The following is a 26,325-nucleotide window of genomic DNA, read 5'->3' on the forward strand; positions in this document are numbered from 1 at the left end:
CCTTCTGTAATGGCTTGGCAGTCAAAGAACGATGGTCTGGAGGGTGCCCAGAGAAATGCCAGTGGTTAAGATTCATTCTAAACCTTCCAGCCATCCCCTCTTTGTTTTTGCTTTGTCACCCCGAGTGAGACGGGTATGCCCAGACGTGGGTCCCGTGCCTGCTGGGCCTAGAGACCCAAACTACGCCTCACTGATGAGGCCCAACAAGGCCTAAACATGTTTGGGGATGCTTTTGGTCTCATGCAGAAGGGATGTGACCTAGCAGTTCGGGCTGGACTGCCCCTTTTGGGGTGGGACCAAGCCTGATTTGCATATGGTCTTTCCCCTTCTGTAATGGCTTGGCAGGCAAAGAACGATGGTCTGTAGGGTGCCCAGAGCAATGCCAGTGGTTAAGATTCATTCTAAACCTTCCAGCCATCACCTCTTTGTTTTTGCTTTGTCACCCCGAGTGGGAAGGGTATGCCCAGACGTGGGTCCCATGCCTGGAGGGCCTAGAGACCCAAACTACGCCTCACTGATGAGGCCCAACAAGGCCGAAACATGTTTGGGGATGCTTGTGGTCTCGTGCAGAAAGGATGTGACCTAGCAGTTCGGGCTGGACTGCCCCTTTTGGGGTGGGACCAAGCCTGATTTGCATAAGGTCTTTCCCCTTCTGTAATGGCTTGGCAGGCAAAGAACGATGGTCTGGAGGGTGCCCAGAGAAATGCCAGTGGTTAAGATTCATTCTAAACCTTCCAGCCATCACCTCTTTGTTTTTGTTTTGTCACCCCGAGTGGGACGGGTATGCCCAGACGTGGGTCCCGTGCCTGCTGGGCCTAGAGACCCAAACTACGCCTCACTGGTGAGGCCCAACAAGGCCGAAACATATTTGGGGATGCTTTTGGTCTCGTGCAGAAGGGATGTGACCTAGCAGTTCGGGCTGGACTGCCCCTTTTGGGGTGGGACCAAGCCTGATTTGCATATGGTCTTTCCCCTTCTGTAATGGCTTGGCAGGCAAAGAACGATGGTCTGGAGGGTGCCCAGAGCAATGCCAGTGGGTAAGATTCATTCTAAACCTTCCAGCCATCACCTTTTTGTTTTTGCTTTGCCACCTGCACCCTGGCACACGTTGTCTCTTGATTTCATCACAGATCTTCCTACCTGTAATGGCTACAATACCATTCTCGTCGTGGTGGATTTATTCTAAAAAATGGCCCATTTCATCCCATTGAAAGGATTACCCACTGCTCTCACGCTGGCCAAGGTTTTTCTTGAACAAATTGTCCAGTTACATGGATTCCAGTCAATCTTGATTTCTGACCGGGGCAGCCAATTCATCTAAACATTTTGGAGGAAAAGCTGTGAGCTGGATCAAATTGACATTCGGATATCAAGCAGTCATCACCCACAGACTGATGGTTAGATGGAAAGAACGAACCAGACGCTGGAACAATATTTGAGATGCATGCTACACCAAGCATAAAACACCTGGAAGGACATGTTATGGATAGTGGAGTATGCATACAACAACTCAATTCATACTAGCACCAAACAAAGCCCATTCTCTGTGCTTTATGGACATTACCCTCATACTTCCAGCTTTGATCCACCCAAAGTCCTAGACATGCCAGTAGTGACAACTCTACACACTAAAATTGCCTGAGTTTTAAAGGAAGCTACAACACAGTTGATCCGAGCTAAAGAAAGACATAAGACATTTTTGGACCAACAACAAAAGGAAGCACCTGCATATCACGTTGGGGACGCAGTCTGGTTGGCATCCAAGCATATCGTTCTAAAAGGGCCAGAACCTTCCGTCCCAGATACCCAGGACCTTATACCATCAAGGCAATTATAAATCCAGCTGCAATGAAGTTAGCCTTACCCCCTAACATGCGGATTCACCAAGTATTCCACATTTCCATTGTGAAGCCAGTACAACCTGGAACTCGGGTAAAAAAAAAACCTGCTCCTGTGATTGTGGATGGCAAGCCCGAATACGAGGTTAAGGACATTCTGGACTCTAAAATCATCAGGAACAAGGTATTTTATCTCGTCAATTGGAAAAGATACAGACCCCAGGACAGATCCTGGGAACCCAGCCACCATATCCATGTGCCACGGTTAATCAGCGCTATCACCACAATATCCCGTCTAAGCCCGGGCCCGAGAGGAGGTCACCCTTGAGAGGGGTCTTAGAAGGGAGTGCTGTCACAACCCAGTGTTGCCCCAAGACAACACTACAGGTCTTGACAGACATGAGGAGTGTGTCCTGGCGCCTTTGGTGGTAGGCTCATATGAAATGCTTAGGTGTTTCAGCACTATACTCTTTGTGATCCAACATGGCAGGTAGAGAGCTGGATAAACACCTATATGCGGTCCAGTGTTCAGGGTGTGGCTGCATCCTTGGGCTGGGCCGTTTATATAAGCCACGCCCTTCCAGCAATCCGTGCTTTGTGTTGTTCTGCTTTCAAGCAACAGCACACGCTCACTGCCGCTCAGCATCCAAGACCCACCTGCTCCGAACCAGCTTACCTTGATCAGGAACGCCCGCTGCAATGACCGCCCTCTCTTCACCTACCTGGACCAGCTTACCTTGATCAGGAACACCCGCTGCAGCGGCTGCCATCTCTTCACCTACTTGAACCAGCTTACCTTGATCAGGATCACCGCTACAACGACTGCAACATCTTCACTATTCGGATCAGCTTACCTGTGTCAACAACGCCCGATACAGCGGCCGCTCCATCTAGCACACGCTTACCTGAGCCAGTTCACAGTGGGAAGGCGCACCGCATCCTCACTCATCTGCGATCCGATCCGGAACGTGGCTCCGCATCTGGTGCCTGAAAGACAAAAGAACAAGGTTAGTGAACATGGAAATTACTCGCTAACGCTCGTAACGAAAAGCTATACTTACCACATGTTAAAATCTTGATCCTGTCAAGTTCTTCACACGTGTTGGTACCGCAGCAACAGTTGTCACATGTGTTGGTACCGTAGCAACAGTAGTCACACGTGTTGGGACCGCAGCAACAACTGTCAAAGGAAAAGGAGAAAGACATTAGTACCATAAAGACTGGCAGAGAAAAGACACATAAAACACAACACGTGAAAGGAACGTGGAAGTGAGAAATACAATACAAGAGAAACTTATAAGATCAAATATTAATACCTGAGAGGAGTCACAGCAGGACTGGGCACCTTACACCGCATGAGGATCCAGTGAAGTAACTGGACAAATTGCGCCCCTGCTGAGTCAAGCAGGATGGAGAGCTCACCTTCACTATTAAGAAGGTAAGAAGTATTCTGAGCAACAAAATCACATACAAGAGCACAAGTGAGGGAGGTCCAAGATTACAAGAGTAGCTTGAACTTATCAGAGACCCTCATTGCAGCTATACCTTCCTCTGCTAGGGGAAGCATAGTAGCAAGGAATCCAGACGCCTCAGCCGAAGTAGCCCTCCTGATGTGAAAGACCAAAGAAATATCAAGGCTTAGTACCACAAAATGAAATACACCAATCGCGGGCTGAAAAGATACAAGTATCTTTTATTTCTGTATAGTCAGAGCAAAACAGATAGCTATCTGGCTCCCAACACCTCGCAGTGTGTACCAGCATACCCAGTAAGGTGTGAGAGCGCTGGACATCTAAACACAGACATATTCATACTATTTCTGAAACATTGTCCAACCCCTCTCCACACTAATAAGTTACTGGCTAGAGTTTGTGCCTAGTTCACATGACAAATGTTACAATATTATGCAAAGGATTATACAGGTTTACATTTCCATGAAAATACAATGAGATTGTTGGTTTCCTAATCCATGGTAAGCCTTGTCCCAAGAATCGTTACAATGTAGTTCAGCCAGACCACACGGTCTGAGTTTGTTTTCCATTGTCCATTTGTTTATATAAGGATGAGGCTTGTGAGCGCAGACAACACTTGGATGGCAGTTCACTCGAGTTACAAGGTTTCTTTACATTGGTCAAACAGTCAGCTCTCGGTCAGCCTAAACATTAACAGAACTCAAAGGTCGTTCAGCTTTGCTGCAAGTTGAAAACACAGTCCACCATTTTACAACATAGAAACAAGTGTTGAAATCAAAGTGGCGACATCGATCAAAAAGCTGAACATTTCAGATGCGGTTTTCTGTGTAACGCGAAAGGGCTTAAGCCAATATTCATAATAAGGAGGCACTATATGATTATGGTTTAACAAACCCTCCTGTTGGCCTAAGCCAAGAGCTTTACTCAAAACCCCATGTCTCAATGTCCGTACATCCTGAATCACATTCCTCAGATATATCAATCGCCATTAGATCCTTGACAGTGATATCCTTCATTACAAAAACATTAGTCATTTTTTCGGGTGCATGTATTTTTGGTCCTAATGTACCTACAGTTTGCGCACAACATCCCCCTAACATTGAACATATGGCCGGAAGACATTCTATGCAACAACAACAGAACAATAGAACACCAAGGATTACCACAAAGACTGAAAGGAGTTTCCATCCCCAACACCGTAGAAAGTCCCAGAACCAAGCACTAAGATCCCAATTTCCCTAGGGAACATGTACTTCTGTAATTAGGACGTGCAGATTTTGTATTGCCTTCAATATGGTAGGGGAAGAGTCAGGTACGAAAACGCAACAAGCAGATCCCACCAATTTACATACTCCACCATGCTCAGCTAGGATGACTTCTAACACCATCCGGTTCTGAAGAGCCACTAATCTGATTGCTTTCTGTTCCAATGTCATATTGTATAGTATATCAGTGGTCCTGTTGATGTTTCTCTCCAATACTCTTGCCAGTCTCTTAATATCCTCAGAGTTCATGATCTGTGCCCAAAATGGCACAAAAGATTAAACTACATCACCCATGACCTGTGAAGGAGTATCACCATTCTCGTCCCGCCTTGGATGAGCTCTAGAGACCTCAGAGGTGCTGGCTACAAATACCCCTGTTAGCAAGATACCCAAATAACAAGTACCCTGCCAATCTCTAGGTAACCAAGGATAAGCTTCATTGCCACAGACAAAATAAACGGGATCACCTACATCCAAAGGTCTGCCCTCACTAGTCAGATTTGCAATATTGGTACAACCCTCAAAAGTACCCATTGACTGAGAACCATCACTTTGTATGCAGAAGGAAACAGAGTTAGGGCTATGATTGATAGTATAAGAAGGCGGCATGGCATCCAGTTTGCCTATGGGAGCCATCTTGAAAGAAATTTGCAATTGGAAAGGTCTAGAAAGCCTATCGGAAAGCCTAATAGAAGCAACATTGAGTTTGCTCCTATTTGCGAAAAGGGAACATCCCAGAGGCGTCAGGACTCATCTTTCAAACTCATTCAAATTGGTCCCATCAAAGTTTGCAGAAATGCTATCATTCCAACGGCCAAAGAAAAGTGCCCTTAGAGAGGCATAGCATGCAGTAGTCAAAGGAAGAGGATGAATATACCAGCCCAACCCTTTTTCCCCGTGCTGTGTCAAATGCGAACATATCCAGCAATTTGTTCTATTCAAAATCGCATGGGTCGCATTCATGATTAATAGAAGTGTATTATTATGGTAACTCTGTCTGTGTTGGGAATCCCTAGAAGGTAGAGTGTGCAGATGCACGAAAGGTGAAGACATAGTGGGAACACTTTCAGTAGGTAACAAAGTCCCAAGTGGACGCATCCCTTCAATGTCCCATAACCCAAGCGCAATCACAACTGTTAGACCAGTTAACATTATCACAAGAAAACAGTAAGTCCTCAAGGTTCCATGACTTTTAATGCTCAATGTCTTTGTTAGCCACACCACCGATCGGTTGCTTTGTACGAGTATAGTTAGCGACGGGCATTGTTCCTCAAAGTTTGTTTAGAAAAGTTTCTGCAACAGGCTCCTTAAATTCGTTCAGTGGTGACCTCCTGACCACGTGGTTTATCTTGATAGTAGGTAACTTTGCCGGTCCCGGCCATTTACTTAAGTTTCAGCGAGAGTGGCAAGGTACTAGCTCAACAGTCGTTTCCTGTGGGCACACCCGTACTGTGCTGTAAGTCTAGTGCTGTGGACGCATATCGTACCTCAAGACTCCAGGCACGGCGTGATCTGTGAACACAGAGTGTCGTTGCTTCCTGATGGAAGTGGTGAAACAGAAGCAAAATTGCTCAAGGGTGCAGAAAGATCCGAAGAAGAATTCGAAGACAAAGCAGCAGTCTCCCCAGGCCCCACTGGCTAAGGAAGAATCTCAGAGACACCCTTGGTGTTGTTCAAAACAGGTTTGTCGTACGGAACAGAACAGACAGTCTCCTTCTCTTCTCCTTCGTCCAGTGGCAGAGGAAAAGGTATCTTCTTGATGTGAGTCGCGTGGATCCAGTGTCTCTTTCTGGATACTCGTACAGCAGTCTGTGTGGCCAACAGGACCTGGAACGGTCCTATCCAGCATGGTGCGAGACTGGATGCTCTTTCAAAGGCTTTTGTAACCACCCAATCCCCAGGTCGAAGTCGATGACCTGGCCCCTCATATTTAACTGGGAGGGCTTCTCGCACCTGTTGATAAATCAAATACAAGTTTTGAGTTAACTGGTCACAGGATTCAGCAAGAAGCAAATGATCCACGTCTTTCATTCGCTTGGGCTTGGGCATGTTCAAAATATTGGCTGGTCTCCCCATTACTATTTCATAGGGGGAGAGTCCAGTTCTTGTTTGTGGGGTCGTCCGCATGGACAATAAAGCTACCGGTAAGGCATCTGTCAATTTTAAATTGCTACTGGCACAGATCTTAGCCACCTTATTCTTTAAGATACCATTATGGCATTCTACAAGCCCAGCACTCTGAGCAGGTATGGCCAAATGGAACCATTTATCGATCTGTAATCCCGCATATACTTGCAGAATAATAGCAGCGATGAAATGTGGACCATTGTCTGACCAAATGACCCTTGGCAAACCAAACCAAGGAAAATATTCCTTAAGCATGGTTTTCGCCATCGTTATTGCTGTGGCATCTTTTACAGGGAATGCTTCGACCCACTTGCTAAAGGCACAAATGACTACCAGAACATACTTATAATTCTGACAGTGCACCATTTCGATGAAGTCGAAATGTATCACTTCAAAGGGCACAGAGGGGGGACCAAAACTACCCATCGGTGTCGATGTACCCTTTCCCACATTATGCTGTAAGCATACCATGCAAGTTTGGACCAAACGCTTAGCAGTCTTTGAGATGTTTACATTGACCCATACAGGTTCTAGCAATTTAAACATTTTTCTAGCACATATATGAATAGGACCATGAGCCATTGTAACCTTTACGGTGACGTAAGCATCAGATAGCATCTACCTATTCTTTATGTTGTCCATCCAGCAGCCTTCCTCATCCAAACTTGATAACCCCTCAGCCCAGTGTTTAAGTTCTTCTGAAGTGGCATCAGCTTAAATAACTTTTATCGAATCAATTTCTTCATCTAATATACAAGTGTTTGTGGCTTATTTAGTGACATACATTTCTGAGTATAAATCATTGGCAGTCTGTTTGGCTATCCTTTCAGCAAAAGCATTTCCTCTCCCCACATCATCTGTTACTTTCTGATGTGCGGCACACTTCATGATTGCTAGTTGAGTAGGAAGTGCAAGTGCTAAGAGTAGCCGAACTGTCAATGTACCATGTTGAATCTTAGTTCCGTGTGAGGTCAAGAAACCTCTCTCTGCCCATAGTCTACCAAAGTTGTGAACTACCCCAAAGGCATACTGGCTGTTCACAAGCTCGAGTCAATGCGATAATCTCTGCGGCCTGCGCAGAGTTATGCAAAATTCTTTTGGTTTCCACAATCATGCTTAATGTAGTGATGGCATAAGGAGCAGTGAATGTACCATCCGGAAGTTTGAAGCAGGAGCCATCGCAAAACAGCTCCCCCTGTGGATCTTTTAATGGTGTGTCATTTAAATCAATCCTGCCTTTGGTTTCTTACTCCTCTGTGGTATAGAGGCAGTCATGTGACATTTTGTCACTGCAAGCAGTTTCTTGCGGAAGAGGCAATAGTTCAGCCGGATTTAATGCACAACTTCTTGTAATTTAGATATGCCGTGCAAATAGAATCAGCTCATATCTTGCTCATCGTGCTGATGTAAAATGTTGCGTTTGTGTTCTGTTCAATAGAACATCTACGGAGTGGGGTACATCACGGTTAAAGAGTGACCTAAAACCATACCGTCACTTTGTTTTATAGATGCAGCAGCAGCAGCAACAGCTCTCAGGCATCTCGGCAAAGCGCATGCAACAGGATCAAGCATGGAGGAAAAATAACTGCACAGTCTATTCTTCCCTTCGTGTTCCTGCGTTAACACAGCCAAAGCACATCCATCACATTCATGCACATACAAAACGAAGGCCTTATCATAATTTTGTGTGCCCAAAACTGATGCTGAACACAGTGCAGTCTTGAGCAGATCAAAAGCTTTCTGGTGTTCCAAGTTCCACGGTAATGGCAAAGAAATGCCCTTCTTTGTCAATGCCAACATTGGTTTCAACACTAGTGAAAAATTCGGGATTCACTGTCTACAGTAAGAAGCCATTCCTATCAAGGCTCTGACCTCTTTCTGTGTATTTGGGACAGACATGCTAGCAATGCTCTTTATCCGTTCAGGTGTCAGTCTTCTTCCCTCCTTTGACAGGAGATAGCCTAAATAGGCGACCTCCTGTCGAAAATATTGAAACTTTTTCAATGAAGCTTTATGCCCATGCTCTGCTAGATGAATAAGCAGCAACACAGTGCCCTCCTTGCAAGCAACTTCTGAGTCTGCAGCTAAAAGAAGGTCATCAACATACTGCAATAATGTACAAGTGGTGGGCAACTCAAGTGTATCGAGCTGCTCCTTCAAAGCTCTACTGTAAATACTCAGACTTTCCGTGTACCCTTGTGGCACACAGGGAAATGTAAACGAGCGTCCCCCTAAGGTGAACGCAAACAAATATCTACTATCCACATGTACGGAAATACTGAAGAAGGCATTCTTAAGATCCACCACACTGAAATGAGTAGCAGAAGCTGGGATCATTGTTAATATTGTGGTTACATCAGGTACAATTGGAAATTGTGGAGCAACAATCTTATTAATAGCACGTAAATCAATAATAAAACGGAAAGGAATCGCATTGTCTCCTTTCTTGTACACTGGTAAAATCGGGCTATTGCACAAACTTCCTGCATTTTCCTCAATCACTCCACGATTAACAAAATCAGAAGCTATGCTCTTCAGAGCTTGCTCACCATCAACTGAAATCTTATATTGTGGAATACGTGGCAACCTAGCTCCTGGCTTCAGAACAATTTTAACAGGTTCAATTTGCAAAATGGCAACATCATTGTCATCAACCACCTATAAACATACCGGAACTTCACTAAATTCAGGCAGTAAAGGTCTAGTCAGAAACTGTGAGTTAGAAGATTGCTTGGGTGAAATCGTCAAATGTACTCCATCCGAAGAACAATAAATTACCGCATTTAATACCTTCAACAGATTCAACCCCAAAAAATGTTCACCACAATTCATTGTTAGAAGAAATGGACAGTTTTCCGTGAATGGCCCTAGTGAAATCGGTACCAGCTGAGAAATCGGACTGACCACTGGCGTACCGGAAAACCCTACAGAGACGTTATTCTGCCCTGACAGTGGAATATCTGGAACCCGTGAATGATAAATGGAACACTTTTGTGCTCCCGTATCTATCAAAAATAGATGATTCCTATTCCCCACCTTCATCTCAACATAGGGCCCTTTTATGATCGACGGGAATAGGTACAGGTTCCAGACCCTGCTTCGGGCTGTCCTAGCGAAACAATATATCATCAAAGACAAGATCCTCAGAAAGATAGGCAGTTGAAGGATTATCAAAAATATTTCTGCTATCTATACTAGTTTGCTGACTTTCTTGCGAGGATGACTGTGGATTTGGAGTAAACTGCCTTCTACCAGGACCCCCTAACCCAGGGCGCCCTCTGGATCGTCTACCCATAACACCATATGTGTTATTTGATCTCTGCTGAAGGATCAGGCATTGTGCTCGCCAATGACCCTCTTGTCTGCAATAAGCACCGGTTCATGTGTACAGGACTCAACTGTGCATTACTTTGTGGAGCAAACTGGCCTCTAAACTGTGTACTCCCACCTCTGGTTCCTCTAACTATCACTTGCAATAGTACTTTGGTTTTCAGGTCTCCCTTTTTCTTTTCAATTCTCTCTTTTTCATTATTGACTCTATTTTCATAATACTGAGCCATATGCAATACTTCGGACTGCGATTTAGCTTGCCAAGCACTTTTGGAAGTCATGATTTGTAATTGGATATCAGGCAACAATCCACGCACAAATTTATCCACAAACAACCTTTTCCCTGACTCGGTGCTTAAATCCTGTCCACTAAAATCTGAAAATACTTGTTCGAACCGGTCAAAGAATTCGGTAGCACCTTCAGATTTCCCTTGGGTACAAGCAGTGAGTTTGTCCCAAACTATCCTTCTCTCTTGAACTAGAGTCGTTAATTTAATTACTATTCTGTCTGGCAGTGTCAGTATCACCTGTGGTGGTCTCTCACCAGCTTTCCTTTCTCCATCTAACCGTACTAAGTTAACTCATGCCATGTGTCACACAGCCCTGCCTGATCACCTACAGTCCTAATCTGTTTCCATAAGTCAGCAGGTAGGAGCACAGGGAACAACAAGTCTATATCACCCAGGGTGAAAACTGACGAATGCAAGACAGATTCTATTTCTTTATAAAATCCTGTAGGATTTTTCCTAATATCTGGAATCGACTGTCTAATGGTATTCGCTTCCTGTCTGGAAAATGGGGCATGAATAAATTGCGAAACATAATGAGCTTCAATAGTGGTAGCTGGTGTGCCTGCTACGGCATCAGCTGGAATTTCCACTTTAGGAACAAATGTTGGAGGAACCTCTCTCAATGGCAATTGAGAAGTAGGCAACTCTGAATGTTTGTTAAGCAATAAGGCTAAATCAAGCGACAAAGTCAAAGTCAAAGCAGTGTCAGGTGAAAATGCTCTCTTATAAATGATCATCAAATCTGCGGTCAACAAATCTTTTTCTTCATACACTCATCCTGCAGGTACTCTACCATTACCTGTAACACTTTCTTTTGCATTTCTGGAGTATACTGACTAAACGTATCATATACTTCTATGGGAGATATCGAAACATCTGAAATCCATCTAAGCGCATCCCTAGTGCAAATTCGTGTCTCTTCACTCGTTGATTTGCAAGAAGGAAGAAACTGTTTCTGCACATGCAGTGCGTCCAATCTATCACCATCTGTTTCATCATTCTGTACCCAATCTAACTCCCTCTTAAACTCAAAAACCCTCTCGACATGCTCAGGTACTTTCTCCGCAGTGTCCCTTGAGTAAGCTAAGGCATTCAAATCCCTCAACCCTTGTGGGACATCCATGTGCGTCAAATCATTCCACATTTCAGCCAAGTGCATTCCCATCCCCTCTATAAAAATATTCTGTTTGGGAATACTTTCTTGGTCAGAAATTGTAGCTAAAACAGCAGATTTTTCACCTTCTTCTATACATTTCTTAGCCCATACATACAATTCCCTCTTTCTAGCTTTAGAAACTGTACTACAAGTCAACTATATTTGATTCGGCACTCGTCCCTTCAATTGTTTCAAGTGGAGCAGAACCATTTGGGAAAGAGAGTTCAGACAAATCCTGTACAACAGGTAGTGGAGACGCTACCGCTGGCGGTAAAGACTGAATTACGGAAACAGCAAGTATCGGTAAAGGTGGAGATGCAGAAGGGGGAGCAACAACAGGAAAAGGAGCAACAACTGGAGGCAGAGGGACAACGAGAGGAACAGGAATAACAGTGGGAGGAAGTGTAACAGCGGGAAGAGGAAAGACAGCAGGAAGAGGCACATACAGAGGTGGTGCAGTGGCAAGAGTCCTATGCTCATTTAAAAGTTTTTCAATTAATTTGTCTGAGGCATGAAAATCCTTAGGCGGATATATTTTCTGTTCACCAAGTTGGAAAGCCCTCTCCATGTTTCTAACAGACTCTGACTGTTTTTGTTGATCATTCAATAATGCTTTTTCTGAATTGGACATATGACAACGTGCATGTTTTTCTTTACTCTTAAGTTGCTGCATAGCTTCTTTTTTCCAATTCTGAATTACATCAAATGCTGCAGGTCTAGCTTTTTTCTTTAACAATATGGACTCTAAATACTTTATACAGGCAATTTCAAAACTTCCATTGACTGGCCACTGAAATTCGGAAGCATGTCTAGTTTGTCTGTGCCAAATATAATTGAATACTATACTACCAATGCCGTACTTACAGTACATAGTACATGCCGGCGACCCCTCCTGTGGCGCCGGATGGCCAAATTCCAAAGATTGTCAGTCTCTGTGGAATAATCCCCTGAAACAAGTAGCCAATTTCCTAGGCATATCGGATCACTGGTGTTACCTGGCGTTGTTTGACCTTGCGAGTGCAAAACTACAACCAAATATCAGGATACTTAGGAATCGGGGCACGACTCAACTGATTGCAAAGGACAAAGGAGGTCTGATCGGATTACAAATGACAAAGGACCCTCGTGGTTGGTGATTTCAGAAAAGACTGTGCGCCTCGATATGTGGACCCTCGTCAAGATGCCTTCTCAGACCGTGTGCTCACCGTCCAGGGATTGGATTGTGCAGTACTGTCAAGGTGTTGCGTCTCATACGAAGGGACCCCCTTTTTTATCACTGTCCGATCCTGGTCCGATAGCCGCCTCTTCTCTTCATCGAGGTGGGATCAATCTTGAGGGTCCCTATTTGGGCGCCATCTGAAAGACCAAAGAAATATTGAAGCTTAGTGCCACAAAATGAAATGCACCAATCACGGGCTGAAAAGATACAAGTATCTTTTATTTCTGTACATTCAAAGCAAAACAGATAGCTATCTGGCTCCCAACAACTCGCAGTGTGTACCAGCAGACCCAGTGAGGCGTGAGAGTGCTGGACATCTAAACACAGACATATTTATACTATTTCTGAAACATTGTACAACCCCTCTCCACACTAATAAGTTACTGGCTAGAGTTTGTGCCTAGTTCACATGACAAATGTTACAATATTATGCGAAGGATTATACAGGTTTACATTTCCATGAAAATACAATGAGATTGTTGGTTTCCTAATCCACGGTAAGCCCTGTCCCAAGAATCGCTACAATGTAGTTCAGCCAGACCACACGGTCTGAGTTTGTTTTCCATTGTGTCTTTGTTTATATAAGGGTGAGGCTTGTGAGTGCAGACAACACTTGGATGGCAGTTCATTTGAGTTACAAGGTTTCTTTACATTGGTCAAACAGTCTCCTCTCGGTCAGTTTTAGGTAGAATTCTCAATAAATGGCTGATTCCCCTTACCTAATGAGTCCCTCAGCAGCTTTGCTGGATTTCTAGGGTTTTTTTTCACCTGGTAAGAGTGTGAGCCTTTTTCCCACTCTTACATGTGTTTTGCTGTGTGTGTTTTCACTTTTTGTGTGATCTTGGACACTGGAACCTCACCTAATCCAGAGCACCATTTTTGTGTGTGTTACACAGCACCTTCAGTGCAGTGACACAGGGTTGTCTTTGAGACTTCCCAATGACTCAATTTTTCTGGGGCTGACTACTGTCCCCCAGAAACAGGTAAAGTTGCCATTAACTTTATATAGTCACTTTAAACTGCAGACCCAGTACACCCCAACTTACATGGAGTACTGGAAAGGGTTAACTCTTATCCCTTTTTGTCTGTGCCTCTTGGAGCCTTGTTTCGCTCCATTAACTTTAAGACTTGGCTGGTGGCAGTGGTATCTACCCTAACTTTCCTACCGCAAGTATATTATATAAACGTGGTATTGTTCCAGGCTTAGCCTCGAACATAAACCCGCTTGACCAAATAAATGTTATTTTGGCTCCGGCTGGGTTTATTCGCCATTTATTTTTGTTAAAGTCTTTCTCGTGTTTTTCTCTGCGTGCCAAACCGGGGATGTTCGCTGTCTTTTCGCGGGCTTCTGCACAGAAGCCCTCCTTAAGGTGTCTGATAGTCTAGGTAGGCAGGAGGTGAGGGAGGGATCTTCGGACCCCTGCCATGTGTTGCCTTAGTAACCTAAGTCGCACTCTTGTCTGATTGGCTAAGGGGACTGGCCTTGCCAGGCCAGCCACCCTGCTGTGTGATTGACAGTCAGGCTGTATGAATGGGGGAAAACTGCATAAAAAGCAGGTCTCTGGGACTGGAAGAGCAGAGTCGCCACTGGAACGAAAGAACCAATGAGGAACTGGAAGAAGAGAACCCCTCCAACGACTGAACCGCCCGGTGAAGCCCTGCTGCAGGTCCGAATCTCCAAATCTGACACACAGAAGATCCTCCAGGAAACTTCTTCCTTTGAGCTGGTGGGGCCAACCAGTTCGTCCAAAATACAATCCAGGACCCCTCCTCTGGTCGAATTCGCTGTACAGAGCTACAGTGGGCCGGATAGCCAGGAAGGTCGGACCCCGCTTGGGTTTTAAGGAGCGCACCTTTCATTTGTTGTTTTGCTCTGCTGCTGGTTTCTTCCCTGGGTGGCGGAGGACCCTCTAGTCTTCCTACTTCATGTCAGTCCGACAGTTGCTTCAGGAACCGTGAGCCTGCAGGAACCACCAGGAACATCCGCCTCAGCTACAGCTCCCTCTCCGTTTTAACGTACATTGCAAATCCGATTGTGCGTTTCGCTCAGCCGCGGTGAAAGTGTTTGAAATCTTTCTCCAATCGGAGGGCTTGTCCTTCTCTTCTCTTTGAACTAACTTTTGTACCAACCAACCTCGTCCGGAATCTGTGCTACGAACTTTACCGCGAACTACATTGAACCTACTATCTTGAGCAAAAGACTTTTGAACCATTGACTTTGGCCCTAAGCTTTTTCTATCTGATTTTAACCTTGTAGTCCCTCTTGTTCCCTTGCTAATTTCTAATAACCTTTGTCTTTCCCTCCCTTTTCAATAGCTGCAGTGCCATTTTGCTCCCACTTCATTTTGTGAGCTAAACTTGTCTGGAATTTAAGGGAACTGGTGTGGTGTATTTATGATTGTGATTTTTACCTTGCCTTATAATAGTGAAATGTTATATACCTGTTGAGTAAATAAATATATAATCTTTTACTTATAAACCTTGAGTCAGTGTTTGCCTGAACCATGGTAATTGCTGTCCTTTGTGCAGCTATTTGTACTGCTCACTTACTCATGAGATAAGTCTGGCTGCTCCGCTACTGCTACCACTATAACTGTGTAATACAGGCTTGTACCAAAGGTGAAATTGTACTGTCACTTGTAGTCTTGATTGTGTGCAGTGTTCACAAAGGGTACTGCATATAATTCTGCCTAACAGTCAGCCTAAACGTTAACAGAACTCAAAGGTCGTTCAGCTTGGTTGCAAGTTGAAAACACAGCCCACCATTTTAGAACATAGAAACAAGAGTTGAAATCAAATTGGCGGACGATTCTTAAAATGGCGGCGACATCGATCAAAAAGCAGAACATTTCAGATGCGGTTTTCTGTGTAACGCGAAAGGGCTTAGGCCAATATCATAATAAGGGGGAACTATATGATTACCGTTTAACAGACAGACCAGCACCCCCGCGGAAACAAGGTGAGCGTAACAATGTTTTAGTTTGTTATCGGACCATCGAAAACGATTTTTCCCTGGCTTGATGGTTAGTTGACCCGCAAAAAAGGACTTTGGGATATTTGCATCAGTTGAGGGCCATTGCCAGCTTAATGTTAACATATTGCGGTCACTTTGGGTTTGTTTAACAATCTCTTATCATGTTGCATTGGAGAAGGTTACTTGCTCCACATACATGAAATTGATTATCGAACATTGTAATCCTCTGCACCAGGTATTCTTGGCTGGGCAGTCCCCTGGGAGAGCTCCATTCATCATGACGAGGGAGTTTGTCTTCATGAGAGCTCGCCATGTATTGATGGTTGATTTGTCAGGCCGCTCAGGAGATGCAAGTTTAGGTCTCCCACTAGGATAATGGTCGAAATAGATGCAGTGGATGAAATCAAGGTGAAATTATATGTAAGTCTTCGACAAATCATTTATCCGTTATTCTTAGAGGGTTCCAATAAATATTGATAAAAGCCAAGTAGTTGGAACCATGTGCAATTTTGACTAATTGTGTGTATTGATTTGGAGAGGCCAAAGCCTCACAGGTATATCCAGTTGAAATTTTTGCTGCTACTAAAAGGCCGCCAAAAGGGCAGCCTTTGCCAGTTGTCATAGCTGCGACTGCAGAAATTTGGTATCCATCCCATACCGGACTGTCAAGCAACCACGTCTCTTGTAGAGTGACGATGTCAAAAGTGTTAAAGCTGTTCTATTAGTCATTCACGAGGTGCACATGACCTCTGGTGTCCCAACTGGCTAGAGAAATTGACCCTTTATTAGTTATGATGGGTTGTTATGCCTCAAGAGAGGTTCCAGATCTTACTTGTAATATAGGCATCTGCTTGTCCTGTAAATTTGCTGATGAAAAACCATGAGTAAGTGAAGTCTAACTTTGTAAAAAGTCTGAATAAATCAATGGTCCTTTTGGATTCCGTGACTCATCATTCATATTTTTAGGGGTCAAATCCTGGCTCAGTTCAAAACCCAGATTGAAAAAATTGTCTTATCTGGCTTTCCATAGAGTGTTTAGGACTACTCCTGATTGAATAATCAATCTGACAAGTCGTTGGAGCTGGCAAATTCAACTTCATTTATGTCTACTGAGGGGACATCTTCCAAACTAGGTATTTCAATAAAACTGTTGAGTACAATTGCTCTATTTAAATCATAAGCGGGAAATGGAGACGATCTGCACTTCAACAATAGACAATGGCGAAGTGTCTGTTGGTGGTGTGGATGTAGGTTATTTTGCTTGAGAGAACCTGTTGATTTGGTGAAGTCAGAGTTCGGTGCAATTTTCTGTTCAGGGCACTCAGAAGGGTGTCTCAAGGGCACAGACACAGATGCTGATTGCAAGTGACCAGGCTTGGAAAGTTGATGGTTCGGTGCAAAGGGGATGCATTTTATCTCTGGCTTCTTGCTTGGCTGTACATTCGATAAATATTGTGTAAGTGATCTTTGAATCTCAGATTGCCGTTGCTCTGAGCTTGGATGTTGTTGGGCATCTGGCGCTCAACGCAGACCCTGAGAAAAGGCTATTGGGGGTAACTTTGTGGTTGTAGCCAACTTAGTTTGAATCATGTTAGGGGCAGAGTGTTCATTAACTGCTTGAATTAGATTATCCAAGGGTTCATTAAATAGTATGTCTTTGTTTGGTTTGGTACTCTTTTCGGGTGTAGAGGTCTACCTTTAGCATTTTTTCCCAAACCCCTGTACTCGCTTTCACATTTTGAGATTTTGGAAAGGAGATGGCCCACACAAATCGTTTTACACATGTTGGAGTTGGAGTGAAATATTCTTAAATTATTTTTTTCAGTGTGAAATTGATTTAGGTAAATTCGTTTTTTGAAGTCCTGTTGACAAGGGTGGAAAAATAGTGTAAGGTTGTATTGGTTCATTTACTTTGACACTGTTTACAGAGGAGTTTGAAAGTTGTTTCGAAAATGGTTAGAGATTGTGGGGGAGCTTTGTTAACCTCTGTTTCACAAGGTTTAATTATGCAATCAAATGCTGGAAAGGCAGCTGCGCCAGGATAACTTGTATGGCTAGTGCTCCCCTCAGACATATAAATACTCTCTGAAGTAGTGACTGATGGAATGTTCAATATTGTTGTAGTTGCCCTGGAAGGTAATAGGGCCGCTTTATTCGGTGAACACTCCAAGAAGGATGCACGTTTTGTTAGCAAGGTTAGAAGCTTGGCCTGTTTGTTTATGTTGCCATCTAAAACTTCTAAAAGTTTAAATAAAGATGTTAAGGCAGTGTTTATGGCATTTAAAGTAGTCTAAAAATTGAATTTACATGACTGTTGGAGCATTTTCCACTTGATGGCACGTAGTGGGGCCCAACCTGCGTGGTGTGGGATGTCAGTAGGAAATCGTAGATATAGTTGAATTATGTACAGAATGCTGTAACGTGATTGGGGACTGTGAAAGAATTTGAATCTCTCATTCCTGGAAGCATTCTAGGCAGGGGGACTTTGCAGGTAGTAAAATCCGGTCTCGCTGAGTGCTGGAAACTGTTGCCTGTTCAGTAGTGGCCAGGAGAGAATGGCTAGCGTTTGAGGGAAGAGACACAAGATTCAAAGATTGGTCTATAGCAATGGGTTGAGACAACGCTGTAAACTCTGAGCTGTCAACTTCGATCAAACCCGCTTGTGGGTTTACAAAGGCGCAGGGAGAGATGAAGACTGCAAAGGTACGTCGTCTATATGCGTTGCAGATTGTAACAGTTCCATGACTGAAGTCATCTCTCTTGATGATGAAGGTACGGATATGATCTCTTGTGAGGGAGGGTCTGCCAATTTAGATCTTTCTTGTAATGCAGTGAACATGGTGTCATTAGATATGGGGCCTCATTAGGACCCTGGCGGAGAGGGTGTTACGCCAGCGTAGTGCATGGCGTACCTCTCCGCCATACTACGAGTTCCCGTAGCGCCATGGCGGCCTTTTCCGCCTGGTTTTACCAGGCGGAGAAAACCATGGCGCTACGGGACCTCGTTGTTAATTACGCCACCGTATTTTACGGTGGCGTAATTAACTCCTTCCCCACTCCCATTATACCCTATGGGGCAAAAATGGGAATGGGGAAGGGCAGAATGGGGATTGGGGATTTACCGCTCCGCCGAGGTCGGAATGGGGCGGTAAATCCGCCAACCCCCATGGCGCTATCGGCGGCTTTCCGCCATGCTTCGCGGTGCATTTAGCACCGCGAAGTCCGCCTGGGTCCTAATGAGGCCCATGGTGTTGCAGTTAGAAGCCGAATAGATGAGTTCTCGTTGGGTGAGTAGAAAAGGCAAATGTTTGTCGTAACAGCTCTCTTGTTTAGGGCAGCTGACGTGCCATTATCGCCTTTTTAGCTGAAATTTGAGCGGGCAACGGCTTAGGATGTACGTGTTCTAATCGTGACAAGGGAGTCTTTGTTCCTCTCATTGGAGGCATGGCTGTTTTAAGGGAATACATGCTGTGTTGCATAGACTAGGTGTTCGTATGCAAATTAGTGTTCACCATTTGGCAAATGTCCGAGAGCAAGAAATCAAAATGATAATTGGTTGGGAAACCTGTAAATTAAAAAGGGTTAAAAACAACAAAGTCAAATATCAACAGACCTTTAAAGAGAGGCTGATAGCTGCTAGCCACTCAGCCAAGCAGCTAAGCAGCCTTCCACGGCACTTCTTATCCCCATGCGCGCGCTCTGATTAAATAGGAAGTGACCAGAAAGGTGCAGGGCTTCACCCACAAAGTATTTTGATCTGTGTACACAGTTAAATCTGCAAATATAATAAAACAATATCAGCATTGTAGAGTTGCAAAGTCTATTTGTTGCTGATATGTATAGATAGCAATCAAAATTCCAGGAAGTAAAGTCGCGTACCGCCAAGGTAGCAAAGAGGTTCAAGAGTCCACCGCAGCTAAGCAGGCTTCCACAGCACTTCCGGTGCACTTCTTGGATTCCTATTTTCTGTTTTTAATTATTTTTTATTATTGATGCTGTTAGTATTATTTCTTAATTTTTTTCCCAGAAGACCTCACTTTCTGTGGTTGTTTTATATGGCCTCTTTATTTTAAGTTAATGATTGGGTGGGAAGCAGCATTCTACAGTCTCTGCTGGGAATTGAACCGAGTGCCTATTAAGTGTATGTGATGCACGATATGACTGATCTAGTATTGAAAGAACCAAGACCACGGTGCAGTGGCCAGGAAGTGGTGAGAGAAAGTTATGCATGCAATTAAATGTTTATTCATTTACATTTGAAGAAACCCACTTTAGCTACCGCCATAACCTGTGTCAAGGGAGATCTGCATATAGACAGAATGCTCTGTTTACACCACAGGAAAAGGGTTTGGAATTCAGATTTTCCATACTAATGTAACAGAAAGTCATTATGCTATTAAAGACACAGAGATGAAGAAGTATGCTCAACTCTACTCTTTACTTCTCGAGCAGCCTTATTCAATACTGAATAAAAACACAAAAATAAGTAAAACTACAACATCCAGAGGAAAAAACACGTTCTTGTAGTTTAAACTCTTGTAGTTTAAAGAGTGTTAAAGTCCATTTGACACAACCTTCCAATCCCGTACTTCCCATGCCTTGACCATCCCTGACTGAACTTCCTCCTCTTTATTTTGCTGCCTCTGTAAACAAACTGGCATCCCAATGGGTAGATGCTTTAGAATCCATCAAATGCTTGCCTCAAGAGCCTGTCGGCTTGGCCTCTGGACCTGCAGGAAAAAACGATGGAGGCATCAACGCTGAGTGAAGAGTAGCCACCGGGTGGGCCATCACAACATAATTGATTGATGCAATTCAACCATGCGCTTCTCTCACAAACGTACTCCTACACGATTGTTCGGGTTGAATAATCCTTTGCCTGTGTGGCTTTAATAGAATTATGACTTTCTGTTACTTTAGTATGGAAAATCAGAATTCTTTGTCAAGACCAGAGGGTCGGATTATGCTTGTTTAAAGCTTAATTATCACCAACATTGACAAAGCTTAATTATCACCAACATTGACGCCCAATTCATTGTCCTATAGAAACATTTCTTAAAGACTAATTTGCTAGACCAGTCAGCAGCCTTCATGATATCTTCTAGGTGGGCACCTACGCTGAATGCTTTGGACGCCATAGGTCTGCTATAGGTTGTACCTAGAAACACTTGTTTACAGACGTATTATAAATGCCATATCATATCATATCATAGTGCCCCGAACTGAATGTGCTCTGCAAACTTTGGTATCGATGCATGCTTGTTGCATGCACCAGCGGATCCATCTGGCTAGCGTAGCCGAGGATACTGCGCTGAATGCTTTCCATAAGGCCATTTATAGGCGGGACTGCCCTAGCAGCCTCAGCTGGTCAAGTGGCACAGCGAGTAGAGTGCTCGCTTTGACATCCGTGCAGAGCCTGCTAACGCAGGTTTGAATCCCAGCGGGGCCACACTCAGCCTTTCATCCTTCCAAGGTTGATAAGTGGGCACCACACACCGGGGATAATAATAAGCAGCGCTCAGATACATGAGGGTTCGTAGTGCTATATACATGGCAAATTATTTTTATTATTATTAGCTGCTCCGTCATAGCCTCATAGGCCTCAAGCACTTGACCGGACACAGCTTCGGCTGTTCGAGAAATGCCGGATACGTCACCAATCTAATCCCCATTTTCGTTCTCTTGGTGACGTAAAACTTAGTGACTTGTTATTGACCTCTGGTGCTGTAACATCCGACGTCCTCTTGCAGGAAATGAGGCACAACAAGGTTGCAAGCTTAGCTGAGAGTGGTTTTCGTGACAGCGCCTCATTCTCAAGCCAGGACTGAAATAACCTGAGGACCACATTCAAATCCCACAAGTGAGTACTTGGGTATTGGGGGCTTCAGAAGCCTTTGTGCTTTGAGCAGCCTGCATACTAAAGGATGTTTTCCTCCACTGGGAGACCCTCCACACAAGCCTGTCCTGCTGATATGGCTGAGCGTGCTGTGTTAACCGTCTGGTATGTTTTGCCCTGCGCTGCCAGGGTGACTAGGAAGTTCACCACGTGGACTATACTTGCTCTAACGGGATGCACGTCCCTAGCCAGGTACCAGATATGCCATCTACCCCATACAAACATGTAAGCCTTCTTTGTCCCTGGGGCCAAGGACTCTCTGATAAATTGCTCAGTTGCTCCCGAAATGCCTGGCAGAGACCAGGTTCTCTGGAAATCATCCATGCTATCAGGTTCAAACAGTCCATCTGAACTAGCGGATGCCTCTCTTCTGCTGGTCCCTGCAGAATTGACACACCCCAAGGCAGTTGGATGGGAAGCTGGCACGGCATTTCTAGAACACTTGGGAACCAGGCTTGCACTTTCCAGTCTCCAAACCAGGACCAGAATGGGAGAGTGATTTTTGGCTCTTCCCCAGATCTGTTAATAGAATCAAATGGCAGTTGTTGGGACTGGGGTGCCGGATGCGGGGTCATGATGACCGGAGGCAAGTGGTCCGAAAAGGAGCTCAGCCCACACATCAATTGCCTGGAGTTGCTGGCAGGTCCCTTCATGTTGAGGTGTTGGACTAAGTAGAAGGCACAATGCTGTATATTGCTCAAGATGGACAACGTCTCTGCGGTCTGATATATCCATCGGTTAGGAGGGACAAAGTCCAGGATGCATGCAGAGCTAACAAAGGACTTCTGGCACTTGTGCTGTCGAACAACATCAGCGTGATGGCAGAATACCGTCTGGGGCTGCAGATTCAAGTAGCCGACAGGAACTCGAGGGACCTCAGAGACTCTAGCGATTGGCAGCTGGATCCAATGATATTGCTCGAGATAATGACTTGGTGCGGCCCCTGTCAGATGGACCTCTTTGCATCCAGGCTGAGCAGGCAGCTTGCACGCTTCTACAGCTGGAGGCGGAACTCGGGGGCAGTTGCAATAGACATATTCCTCCAGTCTTGAGGACCCAGCTCGGAGTATGCATTTCTGCCATTCGTCATGATAGCAAGGATGCTGGCCCAAGCAAGGAGGCACAGTGTGAGGTGCTTCCAGGAAGAGCGGGACTCTCTGCGCATACAAGATGCCCCTCTGGATAATCTTGAGGTGTTGAAGCACCCGGGAGAGGGCTGCGGAAAAAATTGCCTGAATTGACAAAGCGAGCCAGCCCACCAACCTTGCCAATTCCCGTAATGAGAACAAGCCCTTCCACAAGAATGCCTTGATCTTTCTTGATAATATTGACCTTCTCCAGCGGCAGACTGAGAGTCCCATGGACTGAATACACGATAAAAGCCAGGAATTTGATCGATTGGGACGGAGCGATCTTCAACTTCTCCCAATTGATAAGGAACCCCAGATCCTGCAGTAGCTTGACCGCGCAAATTACTTGCTCCTGTAATAATCGCCTGTCCTGGCACATCAGGCACATGCCATCCAGATAGATAATGAGCCAGATGACCTGTTCTCTCAGTTTGCTGACCATTGGTTTCATCAGATTTGTGAAACACGATGGCACTGATGCCAGACCCAAGGAGAACATGTGAACTCCCAACCCTGACCCGACCAAAGGAACTGCAGGAAACAGTGATACTGCTGTGCAATGTGCACTGTGAGATAAGCATCCCTTGGATCTATCTGGGCTAGCAAATCCCCTATCTGAAGGATGTCTTGCAGGATGTGAATTCCCTCTACTTTGAAGTGTTGAAAGAAAAGCTCTCAACACTCTGTGATTTATCATGGGCCACAGTTTGAGTTTCCTTTTGACTAGCAACATGTTCCTTATGAAACTTCTTACATCCGCTTCCACCAGCGTGATTGCTCGTTTGCGCCATAGCTGCGCAAACTCTGTCCTTATCAGGCGTTCGTCTTCTATGGAAAACACCATGGGTTTCGGCAGCTGCCCTTGCGCAGGCTCTCGATAAAAATCTAAGCAGAACACTCACACTGTCTGAAGCACCCATGCATCTTTGGGGAGACCCAGCCATCTCACTATGCACTGCACTAACCACCCCTCGACTGGAGGGACATCTGCTCCTGCTTGATTGCTGTATGGTGCAGGCAACTCTCTCACCTGGGTTCGTTGGTTGCTGCTTTCCGCCATATCTCCAACCTCTTCCTCTACCTTTTCCCCAGGACGGGAAGAAGGGGTTTTACTTGTGGTCATCTTGCACACGCCAGCTGCCTCTGCTGGAAGCAGGCATGTAGAAGGAGTAGTGGCTGGCTGAGCGGCCCCTGCCTCTGCTAGCCCTCCCAAAAACTCTACTACCGAACACCTTCTTTAGGGAAGCTTACGCTTTATCTAGCACTGCGTAGGTATCCGCAAACTTGCTCATAGCCTTTCTGAAAGCATCACCAAACAACTTAGCTTTAACGCCCCCCGCCACTTCTGAACAGGAAAACTCTCCCAGCTTTGAGTCAATTTGGTCTACGTTCGGTAGCCAGGGCATAGTTTGCATTCCCTTGGAGACATATAGCCCCCTGCAACCGGCCCGCTAGAATGGCAGGGTCGATGGCTTGTTGCTGCTCTTTAGCCTTCTCTGCCAGCTGCCAGATCTTTGCAAGTGGACCAACCAAGTCCAGCATTTTGTCCTGGCACGCCCTCCAGGATCTATCGATACCCATTTTCATGCCTCTCCCATAGCGACCCATAAAAGTGAGCATGCACTCATCAATGTCCGGGGTCTCTGCCACTTTGTTGGGAAGATGTGGCCGGAGGAACTCAGCTCTGAGACTGTTCCTGGCCTCTTTATATAGGGGTGTGTGCAGGCGTTTCACCAGATAGGTTGCAATTTTTTCACTGGCGGCTCCCATTCAGCTGATCTGGGGTGAACGAGACAGTCTGTGTCAAACATGTCCTGATCCTCTTCTCTGTGTCTCTTCCTTTTCTTCACCACTTTGCGTGCCTTTCCTGTGCCCAAAGATGAGTCTTCCTTCTCTTACGTACTTCTCTTAGAGGGGTCTGCCCAGCTGTCCTTGTCCTGTTCAGCAGAGGAGGAGGTTTCAACTTTGCAACCTCAGACTTTGCTGCCCCATGACCTTGCTTTTTTGCTTCTGCTGCACCTGACACATGGTGAGACAGGGGGGTCTGGGTGCTCTTGGACCTACAGGCTTTATGTTTCCCCCCTTGCCTGCAATTTATCGCAGGTTTCCTGAGGGTGTGCTCCCTCAGCTCTTGCATGCCTTGGAAAAAGGCCAGAAAGTCTTCCATCATGCTCAGCTGCTTGCCGAGCGGCCCCAAGCCAGCGCAGATGGCCTTCTGCATGACAGGCCCCATAGAGGAGTGCAGCCTATGGCTGGAGTGTGGCTCATCTGATTCCACTGTGGAACTAGACTCTCTGCAGCTCATAATGAAGCTTATGCTGGCAATATCACAAAAGAGGGTTGTGGGTATTCGCAGGTGTGCCAGGGCATGCCCCCGTCGAAATATGTTAGCCGGTTGGGCAGCTGCTGATTTTCTCAGCTTAATACACTTGGGAATGAGCCTGTCTGCTGCTCTGGCCAATGGTTGTTCTATTAAGGCTTTGATTCGTCCCTGGGCACAACCTTCCACTCTTTTCTGGTGAAGTAAAAAGTTCTTCGGTCTGATATGAGGGCCCCCAGGTGGCTCTGCGGCAGGTCCGCTGTCTGACCTGGAGCTCCTATGGATGTCGCTGTTCGGGGAAGGGATGACACACGTTCTGGAGCTCTGATGACACCGTTCCTTCTCTGATTATACTAGGGGATGCTCCAGTGGTTACACATGGTGCGCGGAAGTGCGCCGGTGAGCAGCAGAACTGAGTGTCCAATCGCGAGACACCAGCGATGTCCCTTTCCTCTGCCCCCCAGCCTTTCGCTACTATGTAGAGCATAAGAGCAACAAGGCCATGTCATGCTCTGGTGATGCCTGGAGTGGAATTGTTCCGCCTTGCATGAGCTGCTTCTCAGGCGGCTAGTCGCACTGCGCGGTGAGTGCCTTTGTTCCCTCGCCCCCTCAGGGGTTGTCGCAAACTAATACTGAAGAAACTACACGTGGAAAGGGTGCTACAGGAGGTTGTGTGCACTGGCCCATTGATTCGCAAAATAAACACGTCACACACTCTTTCACACGCCACAGCGAAATCATGAAATGGTACTTATCTGCTGCTCGAGCATCAAAGAAAGAGGATGAAGTTCAGTCAGTCAGGGATGGTCAAGTCACGGGAAGAACAGGATTGGTTGGTCATGTCACATGGACTTTCGCACCCTATCAAAATTAAACTATAAGAACATGTTATTTCCTCTGGATGTTGTAGTTTTACTTGTTGTTGTCTTGTTATACCGTTTTGAATAAGGCTACTCGAGAAGTAAAGAGTAAAGTTGAACATAATCCGAGCTTCTGGTCTTGACATAGAATTCTCCTTGCATTGTTCACTAGATGTTATTTGTTATGGAGAGTGAAGACATCTGCAGTCCTTTATCACACTCATTTTAGGATCATGTAGCCATACCCACTTGTTCGTTTGTGACAGGCATTTTGCTAGGTTTCATTAAGCATCCTGTGGGCCTGGTTGTAAAGTGATTAGCAGCAGAAAATTGTCAGTCTTTTTTGACATGTTGAAAAATTGGTCCAGATTGGACATCACCCAAATTCAGTGTACATTGTATAGCATGAAGAGGAGTGTATACAAACTCTTCCACTATAGTGCATAGT

General features: G+C 45.3%; 1 protein-coding gene across 2 annotated transcripts in view; it reads left to right on the forward strand.

Annotated features, from left to right (window-relative positions):
- The window catches only part of LOC138510274 (guanine deaminase-like), a 616,035-nt gene that overhangs the window by 370,211 nt on the left and 219,499 nt on the right, over nt 1-26,325 (forward strand). The window lies entirely within an intron of this gene.

This window comes from Ambystoma mexicanum, chromosome 6p, assembly GCF_040938575.1.
Source record: "Ambystoma mexicanum isolate Mex_15411 chromosome 6p, UKY_AmexF1_1, whole genome shotgun sequence".
Lineage (NCBI taxonomy): Eukaryota > Metazoa > Chordata > Amphibia > Caudata > Ambystomatidae > Ambystoma > Ambystoma mexicanum.